At 41.0% G+C, this 27,963-nt stretch overlaps 1 pseudogene; it reads left to right on the top strand.

Annotated features, from left to right (window-relative positions):
* The first annotated feature begins 14,224 nt into the window (after positions 1 to 14,224).
* Positions 14,225 to 27,963, top strand: part of LOC113835646 — a 19,232-nt pseudogene continuing 5,493 nt past the window's right edge.

Raw genomic sequence — 27,963 nt, 5'->3', positions numbered from 1 at the left:
CCTGGTACGCTCTCCTGTGAGTTCCAGTGTTCTGCTGCCTCAGCAACTCCAGGAAAGGCTGCTTAGTTTTCTACCTGTCCTAGACCAGTGCTCACCACCCTTACCAAGTCCTCATTACCAGCTCCCTGCTCCCTCTGAATAGTACACCCACATTCTCTGTCATGGTCAAACCACAGCCTCCTTCCTTTTGCACCTCTGTAACATCTATGCCATCTCTTTCTGGCTGTTTGAAGGCATTTTCCCTCCCTTCGCATGAATGTTCCTGTGGTATTGAGACTGTCTAGTGATGTGGGTGTTCCCAGACCTTTGGGCTCATTGCTAGGGCTGTGTCCTGGCCCAGTTGCTTCCCATGGCTAGAATTTTCCCTCAGAAACTGGGTTACAATGCTGTGGTGTTATAAAATTCTTCCTGAATTTCTTGTGCTAAACAAACACACTCTTATAAGCTGGGGGAGGCACGTCTAGGTGGAGTTTGAACAAGTTTCTGTATCTTTGCAAGTGGAAAGTTTTACTCAGCTGTGCATCTTTTAAATATCACTTCCCTTTGAACACATACCTGGACATCTAAGTTTGCCCAACTTGTGGTTTGAGTAGTTGTTCCTTTAAAGAATTTGGCTGGGGTAAAGGGTAGAGGTGGTTGCATTAGTGTCTTGTAATTAATGTGATAAAGTACCCCAACCTTAGAGGCTTCATGCAAGTCAGTCACAATTCAGTAGGCAAGTGTCTGAAGTTAGTACCACTAGGCTGGAGTCTGATCTCTGCATGGTGCTGTGGTCCTGTTCCCATGGAGGATACTGGCAGTGTCCTGAGCCTCTCTGATTCTGGTGGCTGCTGGGAACTCTATCTGTGTCACTGAAGCCTTTGCCTCCAACATCAAGTGGCCTCTCCTGTCTGCACAGCCTTCCTCTGTTTTTCATAAAGATATTTGGAGAGAAATTGCCCCATCCACATCTCCCAGCCTCCTCAACTCAGGTCCAGGTAGGTACAGAGCCCAGCAGACTTTCATCATCATGGTCCCTTTGGCATGTGTGAAGTTGGATTGGACTAAATGTTTATTTCACTGCTGGGAAGCCTGGTCTTTAAAAACAGCATAAACAGAGGTAGGTGGTGCATGCCTTTGATCCCAGCACTCAGGAGGCAGAGGCAGGCAGATATCTGTGAGTTCAAGACCAGTCTGGTCTACAAGAACTGGTTCCAGGACAGCCTCCAAAGCCACAGAGAAACCTTGTCTTGAAAAACAAAACAAAACAAAACAAACAAAAAACAAAGCAAAACAAAAAAAGCATAAATGTTAAAAAAAAGGGTTCCCTTTACCCATATAAGACTGGGGATGTCCTCTCTCTCTCTCTCTCTCTCTCTATATATATATATATATATATATATATGTGTGTGTGTGTGTGTGTGTGTGTGTGTGTGTGTGTGTGTGTGTGTTTCTTATTGGTTGATTGGCCGGTAAGAAGCCCTAGCCATCGGCCAACAGTTTAATAATTAATATGTCTCTGTGTGCTTATTTGGGGCTAAAGCAGCTGTGGGACCAGGCTGGAGAGAAACTCCAGCAACATCAGGCTTCTCAGTATAACTCCAGTTCTGGGAGATCCAATACCCTTTGGCCTCATTGTGCATCTGCATGCATGTAGTACACATAAACTTGCACAGCCACACACACATAAATAATAAATCTTTTAGAAATATGGTAGAATGTATGATAGACTGAAGGACCTCAAACCAATGGTTTTCCTGCCTTATTCCTTTGAGTACTAGGATTTCAAGTATAGCCACCAGGCCTAACTGGTTATGTATTTTGTGCACAGTAAGAAAACAGGTTCAGATGGAAGGAAAAAAAGGGATGTAGAATAGAATGCCTTAGAACTCTGCACCACAGGGTTTCTTTGGTAAACCCCAAAGAATGGGGTGCCTGGGGTTTGAGATAGAAACTATAGTTTAACAGTATCCACCCTTGCCCTCAGCTGTGACTATGTGCACAGCCAACATACATAAAGGCAGCAACTCCCATTTCACACACTGAAAAAGTTAGGCTCACAAAGATGGGAGTGAGAACATCTAGTGAAACTATTGAGGATATTCACATCAAGCTACTCTTGAGAACATTTCAAATTCATGAAGTTGAATCTGTTAACCAAACAGCCTATAGTTGAGTTTTCTCTTGCTGGGGAAGGGTGAGTTCAGAACACATCACTCTTGTGCAACGAATGTGCAAGGGAGAAATCTGTACACACCTGAGAACAAGTTGGAATGAAGCAGGAAGCACAGAGCTGCCCACGGCAGGACCTGTGTTTGATCAGTGACTTGTGGATGAGCTGTTTTATGAAGAGATATATGGAGACATGGAGCCAGGCCACCCCTTTGCCAACACTCTCACTTTCTCTCTGCCTTCACTTTGTTTACTAGTCTGTTAGGCTTTGGCACTATGAAAATGAGCACCATGTAGATGGTCTCTGCCGTTGGGGAGCAGGTGTCTTCTCCAGAAAATAATATATGAGCTGAGGTCACAGTGACAAACATTAGGAGCCTATGCACTCAGGGCTGTGAGTCAGAAGGAAGAGGGTCTGCCTGTTTCAGGGATCCAGACATCAACTGAGCCTGGGGCCAGTGATGGCCAGCCCTGGATTTGTCCTCTGATGCCTTGGGCTGCCTGGTGAAGAACTTGGGACCATCAGTAGCCCTATCCTATGCAGTGGCCATACCCAAGGGGCGGTTCAACCTTGTCCTTGGTGGAGGTCATACTGGCTCCTGGGCAGACAGAAAGAAGCTGACCATTACTGTTCTGGGAATGTAGCAGTCTCCAGAATGTGGGACCAAACTAACAGACTCACTAGAGAGACTCTTTCAGTCAGCCCCTTCCTGCCAGTCTTTTGGTTGGCAGGGAAGTGACATCACTCCTGTACTTCAGCCATCAGCACATACTGATGCTAAGTGTCCTCACCCCAGAGCAGCTTAAGACCAGAAATGGGACTGGCTTTGGTTTGGCTTTCTGGCTTTGTTTTTAAATCTTGGAGACTTTAGGATTTAGCCTCCCTTATGGTGAGAATCATTTGGCTGACTGTGGTATCATTGAGAACAGAGTTGTCAGCTACTGAGTTTCATCTTCACCATCATTCACAGTTTATGGTTTTTTTTTCATATAGCCCCCTAACATTGTGCAACTTAGCACTAGACTTTTTTTTTTTGTAACAGGCTCCCATGAAGCTCATTGTTGCCTCAAATTTGCTATGTCAGCCGGGCGTTGGTGGCGCACGCCTTTAATCCCAGCACTCGGGAGGCAGAGGCTAGGTGGATCTCTGTGAGTTCAAGACCAGCCTGGTCTACAAGAGCAAGCTCCAGGACAGCCTCCAAAACCACAGAGTAACCCTGTCTCGAAAAAACAAACAAACAAAAAAATTGCTATGTCGCCAAGGAAGATGACCTTGGACTCTTGATCCTTCTGCCTCCACCTCTCAAGTGCTGGGCTTATGAGGTTCTGGGGATCAAACTCATAGCTTTGTGTACGCTAGGCAGGCACTCTGGAGCACTTTCACTGAAATCAGGTCAAATGACTTAATCTGTTTCCTGTGTTAGTGGACAGCTTCCACTTCTCCCCTCCTTCCAGGATGTGACTCAGTTGATCTGGCATACTGTCAGGTCTCCGATATGTCTGAAATGATTTCTAAAAATAGGTGAATGCTCCTTTCTCACTTAGCTCGAGAGACAGGCTAATAGCTACAAACGTCCCTGAACTTTGGAAATTGTTAGGAAGAAATGCCTGATGAGTGGAAACCATGGTGACATCATCTGTGGTTTTACAACGTCTGCATGTTGAATTCATTTGACACACTCTTGGCTAGAAGAAGTCTAGAATATCCTAATAATACTGGCAATATTCCCAACATTTTTCCCCTTATAAAAATCGCTAGGATTTTACAGTGAGATGGTGCAATCATGTGCCAGGGCTGCATAAGGAACAAGACTTGGCCTCTTGACAAACCTGCTTCCCTGTCAATGCTCAGTTCTCCCCTCCCCATCAGTGGACAAGAGTGACCACTTGATTCCATCATGATGGCCCAGCTGCAGGAAAAAGAAACTCAGACTGGTTTTCCCATTCCATTTTTACCCAATGACGTGACTCTTACCACAGTTATTGTGGCAGAGGATGTCCATCTCCCTAAAATACAGAAGCCAAGTTGTGACAGTATTATGGGAGTATTCAGGGTCAGAGCCTGGGCCCTGGCTGCCCTAACAAGCTTGGTCACCTGTTCTTAAAATCCAATTAAAGAGGCAAGTGTAGAAAGGAAATTTATTTAGTGTCATTGCTCTGGGAGGAGGAACAAAGAGGTACAGTAAATACACACACACACACACACACACACACACACACACACACACACACACCTTGAGAGTCTGAACAGGCTTAGGTTTAAGTAAACAAAGGTATGCATAGCTGAAAAGTCCTAGTCAAGGTGTCAGAACTGTGTGAAGTCTGTTCCTCCTCTGTCTGGCTCCTGGCTTCAGGCTTCTCCTTCTCTCAGCAGGTGACTCGTGAGGAAATTCCAGTTTCATGTGGACCATTGTTTCAGTAATATGACAGCCAAAGGGTGGGACACACATCTCTTTAGAACACCAACATTACTTCCATGATGGTTAGAGCAGTGGGTTCTATCTGTAAGTCTCTAATTGAACATCATCTCCCTGGGATTAGCACACAGTTCCTGAAGTTGAGAGCTCTGAACCCCAAACTTCCCCCCATGTTCAACCAATTGCAGGCCCTGGGTTCTGAACCATCCTTCTAATAGTTGGTTATATATTGTGATTCCACATCCCTGTCCTAAGGTGTGACTTGTAGACTGCTCACAGAACCCAGAGAAACACCTATTTACATTTGCAGTTTATAGCAAAGGTAATTGCCAAGGAGCTCTGTAGAGTTTGAGTTGTAAATGAATGAGTTTTAAGTACAGATGAGAGTCCAGCTGCCAGTTCCCTCTATAGGGACTCTTATATTATAGTATAGCTAATATTATAATATTAGCATAGCAACCTCAGTTGGATAGGATTTACCCTGTTGCTGATCTTAAGGTCACATTATATTATTATTATTATTATTATTATTATTATTATTATTATTATTATTTTATTAATTTTACATACCAACCCCAGTTCCCCCTCCTTCCCCTTCTCCCACCCTCCTCACTTAATCCCATCCCACCCCCCCCATCCACTCCTCAGAGAGGGTAAGGCCTTCCTTCGGAAGTCAACAAAGTCTGGTATACTAAGTTGAGGCAGAGCCAAGTTATAGGTTATTAGGAATTATAGGTTAATAGTCACCCATCTTTATCATAGTTATAGTTATGTTAGTTAGGTTTTCTAGATTCACAAAGATATATTTCATAAATATAGGTAATCTTCAAACACTTCAAAGCCTACAGAATATGGCATTGAAATGTTTTAATAACTTAGAATTCTGTTGACATGAGACAAGACTGCTCCTGACAACACTGATCTACCCCAGAGAGGATGTTGGGCACCAAAGACACTCCATGTGGAGCTTGTTTTCTCTTGGCAAAACTGCCCTATTGGGCAAAAGAACTACTCTTGACTTGTGTCTGCACAAGCAGGACACAAGGAAAAGTGACTGCTGAACCTTGCCAAGACAGGGTAGGACAGTCTTTCGAGATTTTCCTGCTTCTGAAAATGGCCTGTCATATATTCTAGGCCTGTAGCCAAAATTGGTTGCCCCCAACATTGCAGAGAAACTTTGGATGACTGTCCAGGCAGCCAGCTGTTTCTGTCATTTCTTACATCTCTTGGAAGTTGCTTACAATGCACTTCCTGCTTGTTCCAAGTAATAGTATATGCTTCTGGGATCTTTGATGGAGTTGAAGACTAGATAGTTATAATCATAGCTTTCCTTAGTTATGATAAAAGATAAATTAGATATAAAACTTTAGACTTACAAAGATAAGATAAATGATAGATTTTTTAAAAAAATTATCAAATAAAATAGACTAAATATTATAACTGTAATTCTTGCTTCATAACTGTTTTGTTATATGTAATTTTACAATGTTAATTACAATTTTAATTAGAAAAGAGGAGATGATGTGAGATGCCATTCTGTATGATGTGAATATGTTTCATTACCGTTGGTTAATAAAGAAGCTGATTTGTCCAATAGCCAGGCAGAATAGAGCTAGGTGAGAAATCTAAACAGAGATACAGAAAACAGAAGGCAGAGTCTGGGAGATGCCATCCAGCTGCAGAAGGAGAAAGATGACTGAGCATCACCAGTAAGCCACAGGGCACATGGCGATACATAGATTATTAGAAATGGGTTAATTTATACGTAAGGGCTAACCAGTAATAGCACGAGCCATGGGCCAAACAAATATAATTAATATTAAGCCTGTGAATTGAATGGTTATTTAGGAATTGGTGGTGGCCGGGGATGTGGGGGGTGGGGTGTCCCATTACAAGACCATATCAAAAAAAAAAAAAAAGGGTATCTGGGGTGGGCATTGGGCGTGATGATGCAGTTATTAATACTGATACTAGTATGAGTTCAAGACCAGATTGTTATACATAGTAGGCTCTAGGACAGCCAGAAAGGCATACTTAATCTGTATTTTAAACAAACAAGCAAATTAACAAATCACACAGGGCCAGTGAGGGCAGACCATTCTTGGAATAAAAATCCTTGCTACTTAGCCTAGCAACTTAATTGTGTCTCTAGACCCATATGTTAGAAGAGAAAAAAACACCTGCAATTGTTCTCTGACCTTCACATACACACCTAGGAGTACCTCCTGCCCCTGCACTCATATAACTAATTAGTTAAGCAATCAAGGGATCCCAGAACAGAAATATGCTCTCCATAGCCCTGAATCATGTGTAAATAAAGTTTCAATTCAGGGTGGGGTATGGTGGTACATGATTTTGATCCCAGCATTCAAGAGGAACTCTGGAGTTCAAGACCAGCCTGGTCTACAGTGCCAGTTCCAGGACAGCTAGAGCTGCTCAAAGAAACTGAATCTCAACAAATGAAAATAAACAAAAGGTAGGTTCCAATTCGAAGGATAGAATCTAAAGATGGTGTTTTGGCGACCTCTTTTGGCAAATCAATTTTAAGCATTTTTCATGGGGAAATAAAGTGGTTCACAGGGGGAGAGACATGCTCTCTACCTTCTGTCCTTTTTGTCAAATGTCATTGGTCAATTAAAAAAAAGACAACCTTAGAATGGTTCATAGGTATATACTAACCAGAGACATAGTGCCACTACTTACCCTCACCTCCCTCAAGTCATTTGGAGTAAGTGCATAGCCCAGGGTTACGGGAATGTTCTTTTGTTTGTTTGTTTGTTTGTTTGTTTAAATAGATGGTGTAACCCTGGAAGTCTTTTTGTTACTGCAGGTGGAGTCAAAGAGGTTACAGAAAGACTTAAGTGTAGAGCAAGAGCTAAGGGTATTAAACAGCATCATGGAGTAGAGGCTGGAAAGGTATCTCAGCAGTTAACAGCACTTGACACTCTTCCAGAAGATCTGGGTTTGGTTGCCAGCACACACAAAGAGGCTAATAGCTATCCATGGTGTAACCAGGGTAGCTATTTTCTGGAATCTGCCCACACCTAGTAAGCATGTGATGTATCCACCAATTCAAGTAGGTAAAATGCTCATAGACATAAAATAATAAAATGAGAGGGGGAGGTAGGGTGGGAGAGAAAGCACAGATGGAGTATATCTCCAAGTTTCGACCAAGTTACAAAAAGCATTCCTTAGGCAGAAAACCGAGGATTCCTTTTTACTGAACTAGAGCCAGAAAATGTCAGAATCATGCAGCCAATCAGAATAGCCTGTAACCAGATACCATAGAAATGACCTCATTAGCATGGATAGAATTGCTTGATGGGAAATGGTAGGCAAAGTTGCTCATCATAACTGAAAGAAGATTCTTTCTGATTGGATACTCAGGGACCAGCAAACTTTGAACAAAGTTTATTTTCTTTAAGTGTTATCTTGTGGTATGCATATATAGGTTTCAATTTTAAGTTATTTGTTTATAAATAGCACCATGTCTTAAAGGCATGGAACTGATAGGATATTTAAAATGAGAGGATATTATAGAACAACAATGTAATACTTTAGTTGTATTTTTTTAAAAGAGTTCCAGCCACAGTTCTTTCTCCAACCACTCCTCCTCCCTCCACTCTCAGCCCCCTCCATCCATTTCTCCCAAAGAGTAAGGGGAGTTAACAGAGCCTATCATACTAAGGCAGCCCCACGTGAGTGTTTCAGAGTTATGTCAGAGGAGCCTTCTACTCACCTGAAACAAAAACAAATCCTTTCCAAAGTTCAGATGTCCTCTGAGGAGAATGCAATGGTTGTCAAAAACAGAAACACTTTATTTTAGGTGTTCCCTAAATACCTAGGGACACTCTGAGGGTGTGGAAAACAGTAAGAGTTCACTGGGCACCTGTTCGTCTCCTTCCAAGTTGCTTCAACAAGCTAGCTCATGCTAGGGTAAATCCCAGGAATCCACAAGGATGATCCCAGCTGAGACTCCTAGCAATAGTGGAGAGGGTCCCTGAACTGGCTTTCCCCTGTAATCAGATTAGTAAATACGCTAACTGTCATCGTAGAACCTACATCCAATAACTAATGGAAGCAGATGCTGATCACAACCAAGCACCAGATCAACCTCTAGGAATCCTGTTGAAGAGAGGAAGGAGGGAATATGTGAGCAGGGGAGGTCAAGATCATACAGTTGTATTTTTTGTTTTGTTTTTCAAGACAGAGTTTCTCTGTGTAGCCTTGGCTTCTGGAGCTCACTCTGTAGACCAGGCTGGCCTTGAACTCACAGAGATCCACCTACCTCTGCCTCCTGAGTGCTGGGATTATAGGTGTGTGCCACCACCACCCTGCTATTGTATTTTTAAACAAAACAAATGTAGACTTTCTAGCCTACTTTTTTGTTTATTTGTTTTAATAATAGTACAGGATCAGCCACTTGGCTTCCAAAAGACCCATTGTAAATTTAGTTTTACCTCCCCCCCACTACCTCCGGCCCCCTTGTTTTGTTTTTGTTGTTGTTGTTTTTGTGGCCTTGGATGTCCTAGAACTATCTCTGTAGACCAGGTTGAGCTGGAAGTCAGAGATCTGCCTGCTGACGTTAAAAGACATGTGCCACCATTGCCTGGTTAAATTTTTGTATTAATGTTTTAATCACTTCTGTTCTTATCTGCCTGGTTGCTCAGGTTTCTGAGTTTGTCATGAATATTCTTTTGGCCTTATAAAGTTTGATCTTACATTCTGCATGCAGAAGGGACACACACTATGCTATCTGCAAGGACATGTTCATCTTGGTTGCCAATTGCTGAAAATCGTATTTTTGGAGCAGAAGGTTTCTTTCATGTGTATTTAGCCTGGAGCTATTTACGTAGACCAGGATGTTTTACTCCCTGATATGTGCCTGCCTCTGCCATCCTCCTTGAGTTCTCTGACTAATAGTGGGCACCACCATGGAAGGCAGTTTCTTATTGGTGTCCTACAACCACAAACAACCACATTCCTATTAGCTCATCATAAAATACATCACTCGTTTGTGGGATTCAGGATGATGACTGAATTTCTACCATGACATTTGACATGGCTTGTAGAGTATGAACTTTTAGCTGGGTATTTCGAGAGCAGTGTCCCATTGGACTAGACAGAAGACACTAGTCTGAGTTGTCCCATGATATTGAGTGACCTGGATTCCCTAACGTTATTCAGATAGAAGGGTGAGCATGAATCTCACCAGAGAACTAGTGTTCCTTTCCGTTATGACTAAGGTTGGGTTTCTTTTTTAGACAGGAAACATGTTTGTGGACCAGCCAATGCAACTATGGGAGGATACACTGCTCCGGTGCACTAAATTCTTACTTTCACAAGATGGCAGCCTCATTTCCAAAGGACAAGCACATGGCAACCTTAGGCCAGAAGAGAGAGGGCACAGCAACACCATCCATATATATAATATACTTCCCCTCCCCCAACCAATAGCCTAGGAATCTATTGGAAAATGAAGTAATACTGGTCTAAAAGAAAAAAAAAAGAGACACATTGATAAAATGACTCCTAATGATATTCTGACATACTCATAGATCAATTCTTTGGTCAGCCATTGTCAGAGAAGCTTCCTCCTGCAGCAAATGGGAGCAAATACAGAGACCCACAACCAGACATTACACAGACAGTGAGAGGCCTTGGAACACTCAACTGTAAAAATGGCATGTCTGCATGAAATCCATGTCTTCCGAGCTCAGGGAACCCCATGGCAGAGGGGTTGAAAAATAGTTTACAAGCCTGAGGGACACCAAAGAAAACAAGACCCACTAAATAAACATGAGCAAAGCTTTAATGGATTCATGGAGACTGAAGCAGCATGACCAGGGCCTGCATAAGTCTGCAATAGGTCCTCCAAGTACATATTGTGGGTTCCATCATAGTGTTTTCATGGGATTCCAGAGTGTGTGAATGAGTGGGTCTCTGATTCTTGTGTCTTCTCTTGGGATCTTTGCCTACTACTGATTTGTTTTGTCCAACTTTGAAGTTATAGTTTTTGCTTTATCTTATTATACTTTATTTTGATATATTTTAAACTTTAATGAATGAATGATTTAATTAATGAAAACCTAGATACTACTATGAAGGTTAAAAACTAAACTGGCATTTATACCTGCTGGGAGAGGGATAATCACTTTTCTCCAATAGAGTGATACTGCATATTCAAGACAGGCCTCATTTTCAGGAGTAATTAATCAACATATAATGGGCTCCTCAGTGTGTGCACGCGCACGCATGTGCATGTGCTTTTATTTAGTTACAGTTTGTTGGTTTTGTTTGTTTTCTTTTTCGGTTTGGTTTTAATTTGTTTTCTTGGTTTTGGAAGGATTTTGTTGTTTTATTGTGTTTTTGTTTGATTTTTGAGAAAGAACTTGAAGTTGTGTGGGGGGAGGATTTAGAAGGACTTCAGGAAAGGGAAGAATTTGCTAAAATATATTTAAATAATAAAAATGTAATAAAAGGGAAATAAAAATGCATTTAACAATTGTAAATTGTTAGATTAGATCGCATACTTAAAAGTCAGAAAGAGGGCTGGAGAGACGGCACAGAGGTTAAGAGTACTGGCTGCTCTTCCAAAGGTCATGAGTTCAATTCCCAGCAACCACATGGGTAATGAGATCTGGTGCCCTCTTCTGGTGCACAGGCATACATGGAAGCAGAATGTTGTATACATAATAAATAAATAAATAAATAAATAAATAAAATCTTTTAAAAAAAGTCATTCAAAATATGATATGGCTTTTCCAAATTTCTTAATGTTAACTATCAAGATGTTTGATAAAAGTGTATTTTTTTAATATATATATATATATATATATAATATATATATACAAATATATAGTCAGTGGTATCCTGGAGATCCCCCAAATAATACAGGCTATTCGTATTACACTTGGTTGCATACCAGAACTTGATGGTTAGACTCTATTGCTCAAGACAATACACTCATTTGTCATAGGACATAGAGAAATCAAAGTGGTACTGACCAGGGAGTCCCTCCCTCCCTGCTTTCTCCTTCTCCTCCTCTTCCTCCTCCTCCTCCTCCTCCTCCTCCTCCTCCTTCTTTTCCAGCTCATTTTTATAGTAATGGATGGCGTTATATAGTCTCTAAGGAGTGGGGAGTCATCAACATTACCCAACTGTGAACCCTGTGGTCTGCTATAATAAGCCATGGGTGCAGTGGTGACTTGAATGCTATTGGTGCAGCTGACTGCTTTCTGCCTGGATTTGAGGCCTACTCCACAGGAAGAAACAGAGGCCTTGTACTGTGGATCTGGCTAAGAACCTATGTTTGGAGAGGGTTTTACATGTCCCGGGGGAACTTACTAATAATATTTTCAGACTGAAAAAAATACAACTGCCTCTTTCATTTTCTTTTTCTTTTCCTTTCTTTCTTTCTTTCTTTCTTTCTTTCTTTCTTTCTTTCTTTCTTGCTTGCTTGCTTGCTTGCTTTCTTTTTTCCAAGACAGGGTTTCTCTGTGTAGCTTTGGAGCCTATCCTGGCACTTGCTCTAGATACCAGGCTGGCCTCGAACTCACAGAGATCCGCCTGCCTCTGCCTCCCGAGTGCTGGGATTAAAGGTGTGCACCACCAACACCCTGCCTCTTTCATTTTCAAAAAAAAAAATGGACCACAATTATTATCAGAATGCATCTCTTCTGCCTCTAATATGAGCCATCACTATTCACCACACACAAAACTGTGTCCACATACCTATCTATGTTCATGTCTCAATCAGATATGTGCCTAGAGTGGGCCCACCATCATGGAATCCCCAGTATCCTGAAGAAGTTGGCCTGATAGAAAGATGGCAGTTAAAGACATAGTTACAGTACCAATTAGGTGGCAGCATCTTGAGGGCTGGGGCAAGGTTCTCCAGAAGGCAGTATATGCTCTGAATCAGCATCCAATATATGGTACAGTTTCTCCTATAGCCAGGATCCATGGGTCCAGGAATCAAGGGGTGAAAAGGGAATATTTACACTCAGTATCACCACTAGTGACCAACTAGGAAAGTTTTTGTTTCCTGTTTCCATAAACCTAAATTCTTCTGGCCTAGAAGTTTTGGTTACAGAGAAGGGGAGTGCTCCTGTCAGGAGGCACAGCAAACATTCCATTGAACTGAAAACTCAAACTTCCCCCTGGTCATTTTGGATTTCAAATGCCCTTAAACCAACAGACCAAGAAAGGAATAACACCATTAGGAGGGGTGATATATCCAGATTACCATAGGGAAATTGGATTGTCTCTCACCAATGGAGGCAAGATGGGTTATGTCTGGAATGCAGGAGATCTTTTAGGGCATCTCTTGGTGCTACTGTGCCCAGTGATTAAAGCTAATGGGAAACTACAACAATCTAATTCAGGAAGGATGACAAAGGGCACAGAACCATCAGGAAAGAAGGTACGAGTCACTTCTCCAAGAAAAGACCCAAGACCTGCTGAAGGGCTTATAGAGTCTGGAAGAAATACAGAATGGGTAGTAGAGGAAGGTAGTTCTAAATACTATCTAAGGCAATGTGACCAGTTGCAGAAATGAGGATTATAACTGACGTGTATACTTCTGTTGTATTTTGTTAATGTATTTGTATAGATATTTGTATGTTCTTTCCATTTCCTTATCATATGTTGCAGCACCAATTAAGAGAATATCAGTGGTTATCAGATATAAGTTAGCAATACTAGAAAGATGTCCCACAAGAGACATTGCCACTATTCTAAATATATAATACACAATGCATTTGCGATTATATGTGGGATAGTTATATTTAACCATAATTATGAGCTGGCTATTGTTTTTCATTTGGAAATTAATCATGCCATAAAGCAATATGATTATGTGCCAGGTTGACAAGGGGTAGATTGTGATGGCTATTCTTAGTTGTCAACTTGAGTATACATGGAATTAATTATAATTTATAAATGCAGAGCACAGTTATGATCTGAACTTCAAGGCAAGAAGACAACATGAATTTAATCCAGATCCTGAGGCTGGATGACACATGCTTTTAATCCAGACCTTGAGGCTGGAAGGCACACCTTTAATCTGGGTCACACCTGCTGGAAGGACAATGGAAGAGGAAGGTAGTGTGTTAGTTCTTTGTCTTCTTTCCCTCACCTTGTCTTCTGAATTTTAGGAATAACACTACTAAAGCAATGGAGCCATCATCCAGCCTTATGATGGGGAAAATGCCTATTATCTTGTTTAAGATCTCTTTCCTGCTTTTCTTTCCTGGTTGTCTGAAAGCACAGTGACAACCAGGTAAAAAGTACCTTCAGTTCATCTGACCTCGGCATGAAATCACAGTCAAACATCTCCTTTTGTGTTCTTAAATCTCTCTTTAATTGTTAATATTCTAAGTCCCCTTCCACCTGTGGGACAGGGAATAATCACTCCACCACCATAGTGTAACTGGGCTATGCAAGCTAGCTAGCCACATTGTGTCCAGGAGGAAGAAGGGGAGGTGCCTGTGGAGTGCAGGAAGATGGCAGGATCCAGGAGCAAATGCTATAGAAATGCATATCACTGCACATCTGGAAAAGGTCTGTGTTTGCCATGGAAGGCAGGACCAGGAACCACTGTGCTGTGTCTTTAAGCACACTACAACCCTGAGGGAGGTGCTCTTGTCACTCAGGCCTCACTAGCCAATCAGGCTCTCCAGTTGACCTGCCAGTCAGAAGTGGTGCAGGCCCCTTCCGGCCACCGGCTTCAGGATTGGCTTTGAAGAGGAGCTGGCGCCCACGGTTTTGTGTGCTGTGCTGCAATTGTTGCTGCAGGGAGCCGAGCAGAGATCTTGGGCAAGCTGGGAAGCCACGATATGGTAAGCGAGGAGCTGCTGTCCCCAGATGGGGAGGAGCAGATGGCGAGTTGCGGGAGCCAGTGTGGCGGGTCCTCTCCGAATCTGGGTGGGAACCTGCTGCCAGATTCCCTGTTCTGTGAGGTCCTATGCAGTCCTTGCAACTCCCTGGACCCAGCGGCAGGCCCCTGAATAACTTTGCTCTGTGGTCTGAATCTACTCAGAGCTTTGGGAACAGGGAGCTGTGTGTAGAAACATCTTTCTAGTCAACTTCAACATGCTTTTGGTGCATCCATGGAAAGCAGGTTGCCAAACTCTGAGAGGCCTAGTTTCTTCAGTATCTTCTAGATGGTCAGCCCTTTGCCTTTTATCTTTATGTGTAAGATCTATTGTTAATTTTGTGGAGGTTATAAAAGGTATCTCGTGTGTGTAGGACTTCACTACTATACCATGATGTAGAAGAGTAGAATTGGTGATATAAAGGATTTACCAATGCTTAGGAGATAGTAAGTCTCACAAAGCAGAATTTAGCTGAGGGAGAACTGCCTCTAAAACACCCAAAAGGTAAGTATATGCTAACCAGGCCTGTTAGAGATTAGGAAGCTAGGATAAAAATTTGTACACCAGGATTGTCCAGACATTTGGCTCCAAACCATTACAAAGAAGCCACCCCTGATTTACAACCAACCCCTAGGTCCATCCTCATATCAAAGAGCAGGCCCCTAACAAGCTGCTCTTGGAGGCATTACAGAGTCACAACCAACGTTAAGGCCTGGTGTGCCATAAATTTCCAATATGACACCAGGTGATAACTATTTGAAAAGCAAAACACTACTGTGTTAAGGGCTGGCCTGATGAAGCAAGGCTTTCATTTATTTCCTCAGGCAGGGAGGAGGAATATTCTTGGGAGAACTAGTAACAACCTGGGGCCTAGGCCTTGGGAGATTTTCCTAAAGGCCTGATGTATTAACAATAAAACAGAGAGCCCTGTCTAAAACCAGGAATTTGCTTGGGAGAGCTGGTAATGGTCTGGGGCCAGGGCCTTAGTGGAGGGGTTCCTTCAGATCCTGAGAACCCAACTAACTCTTTCCACCATATGGAGGTATGGTTATCACCATGGGTTTAGTCAGTAACATTTTGAGTACCCTGTGTTCTCCTTGTGTAGCACTGTTTGATTAGCTTTCTGAATTTGTCCCATTGTATGATAGTTTGTGCTGACTTCATAGAAGTCTTCCATTTTCTTCCATCCATCCCCCCCCCCCACTTCCCCTGACCTGAACTAGTAAAAGATGCTATTTTTCTTAAGAAGCTTACTTGGCGTGGGACATAGCCTGTGCAAGACCTCCCCACCCTAGATTTATCTTTTCTACCTTCTTCTTGTCCTATCTTTCTCACTCCTTGCTACCTTCACCTCAACACCCTGTCACTGAAGAATGACCTGCTGTTTCAGGTCACTGGTTTACTTAGAAATTTATTATGGGAATATCTTTGCTGTGTAACTCTCCCATCTGTCTAAGGGGCTAGACTTGCAAGTTGTCTGTCTCTATTTAAGTTGTTCAAAGTATAACCTGGAGCCTGAACCTAAAAGACACTTAAGGATGACTACACATGTGGAACACAAATATGTGTAGGCTGTCTTTCCTCTTTGAGCATTAGCCAGAGCTAATGATAGCATACTATCATTAAGGAGATTATTCTTTATTAATCTCCTAAGTGTGTGAAGTGATTTCTCCCAGGGAAGGCATATTAATTCTAGAACAGCTGCATTTCTGGCTTTTTAGAAAAATGTTTCCGAGACAAGCTCTCTTATGTTAACTCAGGTGGCTTTGATTCTAGTCAGTTGCTCTCTAGGGCAATGACCTTGTTGTCCCCTATATTAGACCTTCAAAATTCTTAAATTAAATAGATGTACCACCTCAGAGTTTTAAAATTGTCCATTTGAGTCAGGTAGTCAACTAACCAATGCAGTCACAGGAAAAGGATTCACATGTGGAGCATTGCTTCTGTCCTTGGACCAAAATAGGAAGAGTAGTATATTGTGCACACTGCAGGGGAAACAGGGTAGGCAGTCAGCTGCTGGAGTCACCATTATGAAGGTCCTGATTGTGATTTTGTAATTTTCCAGTATCTTTTAATTCATGTCATATGAATGGTAACAGACCAGATTGTGTGGGTGTACGGTAGGGAAGGTTATCTTGAGCCAATGAATATTGAATTTGTAATTAGGTAAGTCTCCTATGCAGATATGTTCAATTCTGCTTAACACAGTTATGTCAGCTCAGAGGTTTCAGAAACAGGCTATTGGCTGTAACTCTATGTGTCAGGTTATAGATTTCACCAGCCAACAGATGCATATGGTCAAGGTCAATCTATCTCTTAGGGAAGGACCTACTCTGTTTCAAAGTCAGTATAGCTAAGTTTGGTTTTTAATCTTAAAGATACATTAATTTTATCTTTTTAAAAGTCACTGATTGGCATTATTTTAAAATATTTTCTTTAAGTGTATTATTGCTCTTATCTCTGTTTCTGTTCTTCAATGTTTCTAGGCCATTAGTAGTTTCATTCCTTTTCTCTCAAATGAGGTTGATTACTGATTTCTGTGTAGAGCAATGTCTCCAATAGTTTAGGCTTATCTCGTGCTATGTAATTAAGAATTGCTTTGAAAACCTAATCCTGCCTCTGCTGCTCAGTGCTGGGAAGACAGTGCTGCAACTCCGTCCAGGCTGGGCTTTCACTAGTTGAAAAGGAACAATATACCAGTTAATGAGTGACCTCCAATCACTTTGACTTTTAGTGGAGACTTAAAAATGAAGAGGGACCTATGCAAGAATTGAGTTCATTGACCAACTTTGAATCTTAGAGAGTCACAGTGCAGAAAGGGTAAGAGCTTTCCTACTTCAACAGTAGTTGAGATTAGCAATGTGTTATTAGTTAGTTAGTCTATTTTAGATGCTCCATAAACTATAATAGGACTAAACTAAAATAGAAGATCTGGGTAAGTGGTGTGACCCTGCCTAACAGGACTGTTATTTTTCTGGTTTAAAATGTTCATCTTTAGAGAAAACAAGAAAATCTTTGATGTGTTCTAATACAAATCCCTAGTCTCTGGAGCACATGGCCATAAAGCCTGTTTCAACTTTTCAAAATAATTTTTGAGATTATAACTACATCATATCCACATTCTCTTTGCTGCCTCCAAGCCCTACCATGACACCTCATTGTTTTCTAATTCATGGCCTGTTTTTCTTTAACAACAGTTACTGTGTGAATGTGACCTGTGTCTTCAGGATTTCCCAACTATGAGGCAATGGGTTGGCTGCACTGAACATTGAGTGTAATGTAATGTGTACACAAAGGACTCTATGTTTTGGATGAGGAACAGGAAGTGCTCTAGAAGAGTAAAAGAATGTCAACTAAAATACCAACTTTCTAGACTAGGCCCCTGTCTGCTGGGCTGGAAGGGCAGAGCTGGAAGGACGGTCATTTGATCTCTGATGACCCAGTAGGGGAGCTGCTACAATTCTGAGGCCCAGCTGGATGGCCCTAGCCAATGAGGGACCCTAGGGAGGGTTAACAATCAGGAGTAATGGTGGCAAGTAGCTTGCAGGTTCTTTCCAGGATTCTCCTCTGCTTCTGCTGTAGGAAGTTGTAAGGAAGAACACAAGCTATACAATGTTGAAAGTGGGGTGTTCAGAGCAGGTCTGCTGAGCTGTCATTTCTGCTGATATTTGTATGGACCATGAGACAGACTGTGGTTTGGTTCATCCATGTGTTGTCCTTGGCAGTGTTCCTTGTCCTCTGAACCTCCCTGTGTATGGGTTACCTGGGGAGGGGGAGACTCTGCAGCCCAGGCATGAGAGGATATGTTTGTAACATCACTGTCCAGTGTGCACACACAGGCACTGCTTTTGGTGTGTGGTAGGAAGACAGATTGGAAAACTGAAAGACTGGTTTCTAGAAGTTCTAAATATTGCATTCCACTTTCAGGTTTGTCTTATAAATGTTACAAATAGCTTAGAAACTGGTAGAAAGATGATGATGTACATCATCCTTCAGCAATACATGATAGAATGCTTTTAACTTTCTGCTACCACCAGCTGCAATGGTGTGATTCAGTGAAGGTCAATTCCAGAAGACAAAAGGAGTTTCTGATCCACAGAGATTTCTCAGGTGTGCATGGTTTTGGGCAGGTAGATAGGGCAGAATCCACATCTTGTGACATAATTCATGTGGCAGGAAGCAGCATTTAAATAATTTTTCTACATTGTTATGGGATTGGGCATCAATGAGGCTGGGTTTACCTGAAACCACAAGGAGACATAAGGGGCTGTGGAGCCATAGCTGGAGATCACCTCCATTTGCAGAGAGAGCTCTAGATCATGGGGCTTCTGTCTTTGGAAGAAATATCAGTATCTGGAAGGTCAGAAACAACAGTTTAAGGTAAGGGTCACTTTGAGTTAATATTGTGTAAGTTGTGAAGTCTAATGGGGGATGTCCTTCTGTATATATGTTTCTCTTATTGGCTGATGAAGAAAACACTGTTTGGCCAATAGAGGCAGGAAGTTAGGTGTGACTAAGAGATGAGAATTCTGGGAAAGGTAGGCAGATAGAGACAGCACGGAAACACCATGTGGCCGAGGAAGGAGTAACAGGTCCGGAGCCTTCTCTGGTAAGATAAGACCACATAGAAATACTTAGATTTGGGCTGGAGAGATGGCTCAGAGGTTAAGAGCAGTGGCTGTTCTTCCAGAGGTCCTGAGTTCAATTCCCAGCAACTACATGGTGGCTCACAGCCATCTGTAATGAGATATAGTGCCCTCTCCTGGTGTGCAACATATATGGAGGCAGAATGTTGTATACATAATAAATAAACTTAAAAAAAAAGAAATACTTAGATTAATAGAAATGGGTTAATGATTAAGACAGAGGTAGCCAATAAGAAGCCCTAGCTATCCAACAGTTTTATAATTAATATAGTACCTCCGTGTGTTCATTTGGGGCTGAAGCAGTAGGACTAGGCAGGACAAGGAAAACCTCCAGCCAACAGAAGTCTGTGTTTATTTAAGTCTATACATATGGAATCATATTGAGCTGAGTAAAACTGGTCAAGATCACACTTTTCCTGGTTATGTTTCCTTTGATATTTTGTCTAAAAGTTGACTATATTTTCCTGCCTTTGCTCTTTGCTTTATCTCTCCATCCCCTTTATTATTTTACAAATATTGTACACAGTTTGATTGTTGTATCTTTGTGGTAAGTATAGAAGTCATATTATGTCAATCTGTGTACTATGTTTTTATAATCCCATTGAGCATTCTGAATGTTACCACTGTGAATGTAGTTTTGTAATCAGCTTTCCTGTCATAAATTGTTGGGCATTGCCATTGGATTGTATTTATTTTATAGTACAAATTTATCATACACAACATCTTAATTTTGATGCATCAATATTATTTATTTAGGTTTTGTTTGTGTTGTTGTGAAACTGGGAAAGACTTGTTTCATTGGATAAATAGTATTATGGGTCTTGGCAGGGGGCTCAGCACATATACTTTTTTTAAAAAAGATTTTATTTATTATATACACAACATTCTGCTTCCATGTATATCTGCACACCAGAAGAGGGCACCAGATCTCATAACAGATGGTTGTGAGCCACCATGTGGTTGCTGGGAATTGAATTCAGGACCTCTGGAAGAGCAGTCGGTACTCTTAACCTCTGAGCCATGTCTCCAGCCCACACATATATTTTTTGAAGATGACCTGAGTTCAGATATCTATTTAGAGGCTTGTAACTCTCTACTATCCCAGATCCAGGTGATCTGATGCCCTCTTTTGTATGTTACCTGTATACATATGGAAGGCATTCTCTCTCATGCACAAATACATGCAAAAAGCAATAAACTTGTTTTCTAAAGTGCTTGTGATTTATAAAACAATTATAAAACAAGTTGCTCTAGGTGTACACTGATTCTTTAAAAATCTGTTATCTTGCATTTGGTTTGGGAAAGTTTTCATTTGCTCACTATGATGTAGCCTTAAGGCAATCAACAGTCATAGGAAACAAAATGGTGCCTAAGTGATCCTAAGAGACATCCTTTCCTTTATCATCAGAGAATGAGATCCTTTTAATAGTCAAAACTGTGTTCTACAAAGTTAAACAGCAGAGGGATTCAAGTGAATCTCTTCAATTTTTCTGGGACAGCCCTCCTCATTCAACCCATTTTCTGTTACTGGTAAAGGAGAGAACCGGAGTGTACAGGATGAGTACTAGTCAATGAATTCTTGAAGTTTGATTTTGATTAGAATCTTGCTGTTCTTATATTAACAAACCATGGTATAAATTGGTAGCTCTGTCTTTGTGTCTTCTTTTGTCAGTGCTGCCATCTATGCTGTTGGTTTTATTAATTGTAATCTAATTATACTGTTCATTTTCTGGAAAATGATGGACCGTCACCAATTTTGATTTCAGAAAATTTATGTTATGAGTCCCTTGAGTTTTTGTTGGTTTGGGAAGTTTCTGTGGAGAGACAGTTTTAGTTTTGTCTTGATCTGAGATGCTTGCCTCTTCCTGTTTTCTGGTATATCTGTGTTTTCCAGTTGTTGCTATCTTTATGTTTCTGTTTTTGCTGCTTAAGTGATTGTTATGATTAATACATTGGCTTTGGATCTTTAAAACCTTCTCATATATTATTGTCCCTTTTTCCTAATTAGCACCAGCTGTCAACATGACATAGCCTAGAGTCATCTGAAGGAATATCACTTGAGGGTATGCCTAATCAGATATCTGTTTACTGTGTCTGAAAGAGACTGTATTTATTTTGATTAATGTGGGAAGGCTTCCACTGAATTGGCAATAACTCTGACCAAATGGGCCTAGGCTGGATAGGAGAGCTAGCTGAGCACAAGACAGTGTCAAAGCAAGAAAGCCAGGAAACAATGGTTCCTGTTTTACTTCAGTTAGTATCTTGAGTTTCTATCCTAAGCTTCCACAAGTAGGGACTGTGACTTACGGGAATCAACCAAATGAACCAGTTTATTACCTGAGTTGCTTTTGGTTAGATCATTTAATCACAGCAACAGTTAAGAAAGTTGGAACAAAAAAAAATGGTACCTCAAGAAAGTGATTTTTGCCGCTAAAGACCTGGGGGTGTTGACTTTTTGAAGAATGTTGAAGATATCAGGACTTAAGATAGAAAAAGCCATGGAAAGCTAGATTCAGATCTTAATCAGCTGTTCTTTTTTGGGGGTGTTCAGATTTTTTATTTGAATTAGAAACAAGATTGTTTTACATGACAATCCCAGTTCCCTTCTCCCTCCCATCCTCCCCTACCACCCCCCAAACTAAAACCCTACCTATCACATATCCTTTCTGTTCCCCCCAATGGTGAGGCCTTCCATAGGGTGTCATCAGAGTCTATCGTATCCTTTAGGATAGGGCCTAGGCCCACCCCCATGTGTCTTGGCTCAAGGAGTATTCCTCTATGTGGAATGGGCTCCCAAAGTCCACACCTATGCCAGGGATAAGTACTGAACTACTACAGGAGGTCCCATAGATTTCCAAGGTTTCCTCAATGAAATCCATGTTCTTGGGGTCTGGATCAGTCCCATGCTGGTATCCCAGCTATCAGTCTGGGGAGCAAGAGTTCCCCGATGTTCAGATCAGCTGTTTATGTGGGTTTCACTAGCCTGGTCTGGACCCCTTTGCTCTTCATGCATCCTTCTCTGCATCTGGATTCCAGTTCAGTTCAGTGATTAGTTGTGGGTGTCTGCTTCTACTTCCACCAGCTGCTGGATGAGGGCTATCAGGTGGTATATAAGTCAGTCATCAATCTCATTATCAGGGGAGGGCATTTAAGGTAGGTAGCCTATCCTCTGTTGCTTAGATTGTTAGCTGGTGTCATCTTTATAGATCTCCAGACATTTCCCTAGTGCCTGATTTCTCTGTAAACCTAAAATGTCTCCCTCTATTATGGTATCTCCATTCTTGCTATCTTCTATTCTTCCCCTGACTGAACCATTCTGCTCCCTCATGTTCTCTTCATCCCTCCTCTTCTCCCCTTCTCATTCTCCTAGCTCCCTCCCCCCTTTAATCAGCTGTTCTTGCAAGACCTGGAAGATGGGAATGTTGAGAGTAATGGTGAGCAGTGGAGGTTAAGGCCATAGGATATATAGTATATCTTACTTTCCCTCTTACTCCATGGCTGGCAAGGTGGCTGGGTGACTGGCCCCTGACATCCTTTTCTCCTTGTTCTCTTGCTGCTCCTCCTTTTCTTTGTTTGTCCTTCTGTTTTACTCTCTGCCTGCTGCCCTGCCCATTCCTGTTCCTGCCTCGCTGTTGGCCATCAGCTCTTTATTAGACCATCTGGTGTTTTAGACTGGAAAAGAATCACAGCTTCACGGAATTAAAAAAATGCAGCATAAACAAAAGTCACGGACCATAAAATAATATTCTACCACAGTGGAGAGAGTGCCTGAACTGGCCTTCCCCTGTAATCAGATTGAGGACTACCATAACTGTCATCATAGATTTTTTTATTCAGTAACTGGTGGAAGCAGATGCAGAGATCCACAACTAACCACTGGGATGAGCTCCCAGAGTCCAGTTGAAGAGGGAGGAGAGATAGTATGAGCAAAGGGTCAAGGCCAGCATGGGGAAAACCATAGAAACACCTGACCTGAGCTAATAGAAGTTCACTGGTGCTGGATTGACATCTGGGAAACCTATATAAGACTGAACTAGAAGGAGCTTGTTTCTAATAATAATAAAAACATCTATTTCCCGGGAAAAAAAAGAAATTGACTTACAACTGAAAATAATATATTAGATGTGGAAATCATACATTTAGCTGATTGCAAAAGTATCACATTGTTAAGGATTATTCAGTGGGCTTGAATCAACTGTTTTTTGTAATTGAAAGTTTGTTGTTGGCTAGGACACATTTTGTATGAAATGTGCCTGGCTTGCAATATAAAAATTCATGATATGGGATAATTTTCAATGATTCCAATGCAGTGGGGAAGAGGAAACAAAACTAAAATGGGTAAATGTTAATGATTTTTGGAAAATTATTAAAGAGAAATGCCTTGCAGTTGGTCATGATTGAACGCATTAGAACTTGTATTAACAAAAACAGCTTGAATTTATGATGCCATGTGTTTGAGAGACAGCTGGTATTTTTTTTTGTAAGATTTTTATTTATTATGTATACAACATTCTGCTTCCTTATATATCTGCACACCAGAAGGCTCATAACAGATGGTTGTGAGCTACCATGTGGTTGCTGGGAATTAAACTCAGGACCTCTGGAAGAGCAGCCAGTGCTCTTAACCTCTGAGCTATCTCTCTAGCCCGACAGCTGGTATTCTAACTCTTCAATTTTTACAGACTTCACACCTCTGTCCTGCAGCTCATAACCTGGTTGGAGTTGGACTTGTGCAACTGTATTTATGATATTTATAAACAAATTCATTAGAACATTGGTAAAATGTGAACTTCTGAAGTAGAGATAGATATTCTTCTGAAGGTCAATAAAATAAAGCTCTTATTTCCATATTTTAAAAAAAGACTGAACTAGACCCCCTGAATGCAGGCGACAGTGGGTGGCTTTGGCAGTTTTTGGGGCCCCTGACAGTGGGACTAAGATCCATCCCTAATGCATGAACTGGCTTTTAGGAGCCCATTTCCTATGGAGAGATACGTTGCTCAGTCTAGACATGGGGGAGGGCCTTGGTCCTGTCTCAGTGTGCTGATGAGACAGTCTTCTTTGACTTCCCATTGGAGTCCTTATCCTTTCTGAGGAGCAAAAATAGGGTGGGGTGGGGGCAGGTCGGGGGAGTGGGAGGAGGGGAGACAGGGGGAGCTGGGATTAGTATGTAATAAGTAATTAAAGAATTTCTGCAAGAAGAGGAATTTTAAAAAGCTGCATTGGAGAAAAATTGAGCTAGAGGTCATTTGTGTGATATTTTGGCTTCAAAGTTTTTCTTATTCCACCTATGTACTGGAAATTTAGTAAGGCAGAATTAAAAAACAATGGGCTAATTTCTTAAATGGAATGCTAAATCTGCTAGATGATAATTACTGATGACTCATTCAGGTCTATAGTGAAAAAAAGTGGGGCAGAAATAAATGAAAGTGAAAAGGTAGTTTCAGATGACAGTCAAGTGCTAAAACAGGTGGGAATTTTCTGGGAGTTGATTGTCATTGTAAGGAAGGTCATTCCTATGTAATAGAAACCTATCAAGATGCCTTAAGGGCTCCATCCCGTTAAACCTTCAATTTATGGAAGGAGTAAGCAAAGTGATTCCTAGTCCCAGAAAGCAACTTTACACAAAATATGCTGCACCTCTGGTCCAAGCTGTGTTAGTGTTCATCACAATTAAGAAATCAAACTTTGCAGGATCACCCATCATGTGCTGGAATCTAGAAAGAATCAAAATTTAAGGTCATGGATTCTTAGTGTGTGATTACCATTCATCATTGTTGCAGGAATCAATGTTTGGCAGAGTCAGAAACTTAGTGAAGAGGCTGTGAGAATGAAGCCTGGTGTTTTTGGTTGTTTTTTATTTTATTTTTTATTTTTACTCTTTACTGTTTTGGTGCCTGCCACCCAGGTCTCAAATCACAGACACACACACACACACACACACACACACACACACACATACACACACGCACGCACGCACACACACACACACACACACACACGCACACAGAGACTTATTGCTTCTTATAAATGCTCAGCCTTAATTTGACTTGTTTATATAGCCTGCTTTTCTTAAATTATCCCATCTCCTTTTGCTTCTGGGCTTTTATGTTTCTCTTTTCTGTATACCTTTCTTTACTTCTTACACCATGACTTGCTGTGTAGATGGGTGGCTGGCTCCTAGTGCCTGCTCATTTTCATACTCCTTTCTTTTTTTCATTTTTTTACTCCCACATTTCCCCTCCCTTTTATTCTCTCTGCCTGCCAGCCCTGCCTATCCTTTCCTGCCAAGCTGTTGGCCATTCAGATCTTCATTAGATCAATCAGGCATTTTTGAATGACAAAGTATCACAACTTCACGGAGTTAAACATATTCAACATAAAAGAATGCAACACATCTTTGCATCCTTAAAACATGTTCCATGGCATAAACAAATATAACACATCTTAAAATAATATTACACAACAGCCTGGATTACATTTTGAGACCATAAGATATTGAGATACCTAAGCTATGAGACATCTTCCATGGAGACCTAGCTGCACATAGGGAGTGGAAATAACCAAAGAGAGATGTAGAAGGTATCATTCTATTTTCCAGTATAGCAACTATTTACAACATTGATACTGCCTGAGCCTTCTGAATTATTGGATTACAGACACATGACTTTCTTCCTGCCTGTTGTATGTGTTTTGAATTTTTAAATGAATATGACTATTTTACTTGTATCTATCTATATGTACTATGTGGGTACCTGGTCCTCATAGTGTTCAAAAGATGTTGTCAGAAACCCTAAACCTGGAATAATTGATAGTAGTGATGCCCTGTGTAAGTACTGGTAGTTGAGCCCACCTATATGCAAGATGAGCAAGAGCTATTTTACTACTGAGCAGTCTCTCTTACCCTGTGTTGATTAAGTATAGCCAACATTTATATTGCCACTATTTTCATCTGTTCATTTGTAACTGTTGAAACATGCAGTGCCATTTAGTAAAATCTTGATGTTATAGTATAAATTAGGGCACTACAGGTTACTGAAAGATGAATAGAGAACTTGAGTGAATGCATAACTCTATGTAGGAACTTCAGTAAAAACCACAGAGTTTTTTCTATATTTTCTTTTGTTTGGGAGACAGGGTCTTTATATGTACTACTGGCTGTCCTGGACCTCATTGAATAGACTAGGCTTGCAGTCTACTCTGAGGTAGATATACCTGCCTCTGCATTCTGAGTGCCAGGGTTAAAGGCATGAGCCAACACACCCAGTTTCTCCATCTTAGTTTTCTTTTTTTGTAGTTAGCAGTTTTTCATAAAATTTCTCTCATGTGTAATCTGTACTGTTGGCCTATTTACTTCTCTCTCTCTCTGTTTGTTAATATGCATTTCTCTTGCAAGCTGATATCCCATTTAAAGGGTACAGTCATGACAGAGGTGACCTTTTATTCAGTTTCCTTCTAAATAAAGTGACTTGGTCATTTCATTATAGTGTCTATTTTTAGAATAATTGTGGGGAGCATCAGAATTATATGGCTATACTGTCAAAGATGTATACATTCACAATGTTGTCAGTATCATACTTTCTGTTGTACACATGTATGGGATATTTTAGAATGCTGTGACCTATGATGATGTACATGTCAACTTCACCTGGGAAGAGTGGACTTTGCTGGATCCTTCCCAGAAGAATCTCTACAAAGATGTGATGCTGGAGACCTACAGGAACCTCACTGCTATAGGTAAGACTGACTATTCCCTCATGTTTTAAAATAAGGGGACAACTATTCCTTGGTTATTGATGATATTTTGTAATTAGATTGAAAAAGAAGAAGAATGAGGTGTTTAAATCAGGCATGGTTTTAAGGGTCACTGAAGATGGTAACTTAAATTTTGCACAGTTTTCAATAATGTAACATCCATTGTCTGGTGCTATGTTTTAGGATACAGTTGGGAAGACCATAATATTGAAGAACATTGTCAAAGTTATAGAAGACATTCAAGGTAATTTTCATGTGCAAGTTGATACAAATGTGCCTCTGAAGAAAGTATAATGTGTCCTCTAAGTTTTAAACAAAAGCAACAGTATAAATAAGCACAGGTTAAAGTACATTGATGATTATTAAATTCTCACACAATCATATACCTTAATTCCAGATATTTGCAGGGCATTTTTTTTTCTGCTTCCGATAGTCTTTTATTTCCATACTCTTATGTGACATTTGCAGCACAGCTTATTTAATCTCATTTGGACATAAAACCCATACCTGGAAGGTGTTAGGTATGCTTCTGGGATTTGGGTACAGGCACTTATGAACCAAGCCCAGGACTCAAGTGGGGGCACTCATCTATGTCTCCTGTGAGGGGGAATTGTGGTTCATTTACACCAAGAATTGCCTGGTTTAGTGCCAGAGCAGTGGGCAGAAGTGTCGGTGATTCCTGAGGCCTTCCCTGTAGTCTCCTTCCTCAAAGGCCACTATGCTGCTCTGACAAAAAAGCACAATGGATCACAAGACCCTCCAAAACCAGAATTGTTATATTGACATAAACAGTTAAAATCCATAAAACATATGTAGAAATCTTGTGTTTATTGTTAATAAATATCAAAGTCAGCAAATAGTTAAAAATACAATACTGATATTACTAAAAGACAAACTTGGGCTCACAATCACTACTGGTGAAATCATAAGCCAACCTTAAAGGACCTAAAAGCTAAGGATTAAGAAAGTAGCTTCAAGTCAGGCCTGGCAACATAGGCCTGTAATCCCAGCCACTCAGGAGACTGAGGCAGAATGTAATTTAGCAAAACTGTTGCAGGGCATTCTTTTAAGAAAGAAGACAAGGAAACGATGCCTCAACACATACCACCGTTTGAA

The sequence above is a fragment of the Cricetulus griseus genome, chromosome 4 (assembly GCF_003668045.3).
Source record: "Cricetulus griseus strain 17A/GY chromosome 4, alternate assembly CriGri-PICRH-1.0, whole genome shotgun sequence".
Classification (NCBI taxonomy): Eukaryota; Metazoa; Chordata; class Mammalia; order Rodentia; family Cricetidae; genus Cricetulus; species Cricetulus griseus.
The sequence above is the reverse complement of the archived record's forward strand: the minus strand, read 5'-3'. Positions and strand labels throughout refer to the sequence as shown.